We start from the raw sequence: 4,434 nt of genomic DNA on the forward strand, positions 1-4,434 counted from the left end.
CTTTGCTGTGGCTAGGAAGGGTCTGCCAAGGATGATGGATTCATCCATGCACTTCCCAGTCTCTAGGACTATGAAATCAGCAGGGATGTAATGGTCTTCAATCTTTACCAGAACATCCTCTACAAGTCCATAAGCTTGTTTTCTTGAATTGTCTGCCATCTCTAGTGAGATTCTTGCAGCTTATACCTCAAAGATCCCTAACTTCTCCATTATAGAGAGAGGCATAAGGTTTATGCTTGACCCTAGGTCACACAGAGTCTTCTTGAAGGTCATGGTGCCTAATGTACAAGGTATTGAGAACTTCCTAGGGTCCTGTCTCTTTTGAGGTAATTCCTGCCTAGACAAGTCATCCAGTTCTTTGGTGAGCAAAGGGGGTTCAGCCTCCCAAGTCTCATTACCAAATAACTTGTCATTTAACTTCATGATTGCTCCAAGGTATTTAGCAACTTGCTCTTCAGTGACATCTTCATCCTCTTCAGAGGAAGAATACTCATCAGAGCTCATGAATGGCAGAAGTAAATCCAATGGAATCTCTATGGTCTCAGTGTGAGCCTCAGATTCCCATGGTTCCTCATTAGGGAACTCATTGGAGGCCAGTGGACGTCCATTGAGGTCTTCCTCAGTGGCGATCACTTTCTCTTCCTCCTCTCCAAATTTGGCTATGTTGATGGCCTTACACTCTCCTTTTGGATTTTCTTCTGTATTGCTTGGAAGAGTACTAGGAGGGAGTTCAGTAACTTTCTTACTCAGCTGACCCACTTGTGCCTCTAAGTTTCTAATGGAGGACCTTGTTTCAGTCATGAAACTTTGAGTGGTTTTGATTAGATCAGAGACCATGGTTGCTAAGTCAGAGTGGCTCTGTTTAGAATTCTCTATCTGTTGCTGAGAAGATGATGGAAAAGGCTTGCCATTGCTAAACCTGTTTCTTCCACCATTATTATTGATGAAACCTTGTTGAGGTCTCTGTTGATCCTTCCATGAAAGATTTGGATGATTTCTCCATGAAGGATTATAGGTGTTTCCATAGGATTCTCCTATGTAATTCACCTCTTCCATTGAAGGTTTCTCAGGATCATAAGCTTCTTCTTCATATGAAGCATCCTTAGTACTGCCAGAGCCAATATGGCATTCAGAGTATCAATCTCAAGAACTCATTTCTTCTAATTTGTCCCATTGTTCACAGGATTCCTTTCAGAAGTGTACATGAATTGGTTATTTGCAACCATTTCAATGAGTTCTTGAGCTTCTGCAAGCGTCTTCTTTGAAGAGATCCTCCAGCAGAGCTATCCAATGACATCTTGGACAGTTCAGACAGACTATCATAGAAGATACCTATGATGCTCCATTTAGAAAGCATGTCAGAAGGACACTTTCTGATCAATTGTTTGTATCTTTCCCAAGCTTCATAGAGGGATTCACCTTCCTTCTGTCTGAAGGTTTGGACTTCCACTCTAAGCTTACTCAATTTTTGAGGTGGACAGAACTTTGCCAAGAAGGCATTGACTAGTTTTTCCCAAGAGTTCAGGCTTTCTTTAGGTTGTGAGTCCAACCATATCGTAGCTCTGTCTCTTACAGCAAAAGGGAATAGCATAAGTCTGTAGACCTCAGGGTCAACCCCATTGGTCTTGACAGCGTCACAAATTTGTAAGAATTCAGCTAAGAACTGATGAGGATCTTCCAATGGAAGTCCATGGAACTTGCAATTCTATTGCATTAGAGAAACTAATTGAGGCTTATGCTCAAAGTTGTTTGCTCCAATGGCAGGGATAGAGATGCTTCTCCCATAGAAGTCGGGAGTAGGTGCAGTAAAGTCACCCAGCACCTTCCTTGCATTTTTGGCATTGTTGTTGTTTTCGGCTGCCATGTCTTCTTCTTTGAAGATTTCTGTTAGGTCCTCTACAGAGAGTTGTGCTTTAACTTCTCTTAGCTTTCGCTTCAAGGTCCTTTCAGGTTCAGGGTCAGCCTCAACAAGAATGCTTTTGTCGTTGCTCCTACTCATATGAAAGAGAAAAGAACAAGAAAATATGGAATCCTCTATGTCACAGTATAGAGATTCCTTGAGGTGTCAGAGGAAAAGAAAAATAGAAGGAAGAAGTAGAAAATTCGAACTTATCAAGGAAAGATAGAGTTCGAATTGTGCATTGAGGAATAGTGTTAGTCCATAAATAGAAGGATGTGAGAAGAGGGGAAGAAATTTTTGAAAATAGGTTAAAAAGATTTTAAAAACATTTTGAAAAATACTAATTGATTTTCGAAAACTAAGAGTCGAAAAGAAATCAAGTGATTTTTGAAAAAGATTTTGAAATTAGAAATTAAAAAGATATGATTGAAAACTATTTTGAAAAAGGTGTGATTAAAAAGATATGATTGAAAAGTTATGGTTTTAAAAAGATGTGATTGAGAAGATATGATTTGAAAAACAATTTGAAAAGATTTGATTTTTTTTAAAATAATGACTTGCTTAATAAGAAAGATATGATTCAGACATTAAACCTTTCTCAACAGAAAAGGCAACATACTCTGAGATGTTGAATCAAATCATTAATTGTTAGCAAGTATTTTTGAAAATGGAAAAAAGTTAATTTTGAAAACACATGATTGAAAAGATATGATTTGAAAAAGATTTGATTTTGAAAAACTTTGAAAACTTGAAAAAAAAATTTGCATTAAAAACAAAATCTTCCCTCTTGTGCCATCCTGGCGTTAAACGCCCAGAATGGTATCCATTCTGGCGTTTAACGCCCAAAACACTACCCTTTTGGGCTTTAAACGCCCAGCCAGGCACCCTGGCTGGCGTTTAAACGCCAATTTTCCTTCCTCACTGGGCGTTTTGAACGCCCAGCTTTTTCTGTGTAATTCATCTGCTGTATGTTCTGAATCTTTAATTCTCTGTATTATTGACTTGAAAAGACACAAATCAAATTTTTTTTTTGGATTTTTAGTAATGAGGAATAACCAAAATGCAACTAAAATCAAATAAACAATGCATGCAAGACACCAAACTTAGAAGTTTGTATACTACTGACACTAACAAATTGAGAATGCATATGAGAAATAACAAAACACACAAAACGAGAGAATTTAAAGATCAGAGCAAGTAAATCATCAAGAACAACTTGAAGATCTATGAAGACACATGATAAATGCAAGAAGAATAGAAACATGCAATGGACACCAAACTTAAAATGAAACACTAGACTCAAACAAGAAATATTTTTGGTTTTTATGATTTTGTAATATTTTTGGTTTTTTCGAAAATTATATGGAGAAGAAAATAAAGAGATTCAAAATTTTTAATAAGAATTCCAGGAATCATGCAATGTTAGTCTAAAGCTTCAGTCTAAAGAAATTAGACATGGCTAGCCAAGCTTCAGCAGGACATTGCATTCAAGAGCTAAATTGATGAAGATCAATCAGCTTTGGTGATGATAAGAACATCACCTTGAAACACTAGAATTCATTCTTAAAAATTCTGAAAAATACCTAATCTAAGCAACAAGATGAATCGTCAGTTGTCCAAACTCAAACAATCCCCGGCAACAGCGCCAAAAACTTGGTGCACGAAATTGTGATCATCAATGGCGCCATCAACATGGTACGCTCAATTGCAATCTCAACTCTTTATCACAACTTCGCACAACTAACCAGCAAGTGCACTGGGTCGTCCAAGTAATAAACCTTACCCGAGTAAGGGTCAATCCCACGGAGATTGTTGGTATGAAGCAAGCTATGGTCATCTTGTAAATCTCAGTCAGGCAGATTCAAATGGTTATAGGTGATTTATGAATAAAGCATAAAATAAAGATAGAGATACTTATGCAATTCATTGGTGAGAATTTCAGATAAGCTTATGGAGATGCTTTGTCCCTTCCGTCTCTCTGCTTTCCTACTGTCTTCATCCAACCCTTCTTACTCCTTTCCATGGCAAGCTGTATGTAGGGTTTCACTGTTGTCAGTGGCTACTGACGTTAGGATTTTTACCAGTAAAGAATGTCATAAAAACAGTCACGTTGTAGATATAGTCTCTAAACCGACAAAAATCCCTTCGTACAAACGTTTTGGGTGTCACAAGTAACAAACCCCTTTAAAAATTGTTAACCGAGTATTCAAACCTCGGGTCGTCTTCTCAAGGAACTGCGAGGAAGTATGTTCTTATTATTGGCTATAAAGGTTGTGAATTCGGGGTTTAGAAGGTGAGAAGCAAGTGATTTAAATGACAAGTAAAGTAAATGGCAATTAAAAATAAATAAATAACTGTAAAACAACTTTTGGCAAGATAAGGGAATTTAGAGGTCTAACTTAGTTATCTCTCTCAACTATAATAAAAGTTGAATCTAAACTCCACTTGGTCAACCTTTACCAGGGCAAAGGAAAGTCAAGGGACTAATTAAATTGACCTTTGAATCCTCATTATTTCCTAAGAAAAGGTTGGGA

At 37.4% G+C, this 4,434-nt stretch overlaps 1 non-coding gene across 1 annotated transcript; it reads left to right on the top strand.

Moving 5' to 3' along the window:
- The first annotated feature begins 1,351 nt into the window (after positions 1-1,351).
- On the top strand, positions 1,352-1,459 carry LOC112798467 (small nucleolar RNA R71). The gene has a single exon (XR_003200077.1). It is a non-coding gene; the product is annotated as a small nucleolar RNA R71 (small nucleolar RNA).
- Positions 1,460-4,434: the final 2,975 nt, after the last annotated feature.

Source organism: Arachis hypogaea, chromosome 4, assembly GCF_003086295.3.
Source record: "Arachis hypogaea cultivar Tifrunner chromosome 4, arahy.Tifrunner.gnm2.J5K5, whole genome shotgun sequence".
In the NCBI taxonomy this organism is placed as follows: Eukaryota; Viridiplantae; Streptophyta; class Magnoliopsida; order Fabales; family Fabaceae; genus Arachis; species Arachis hypogaea.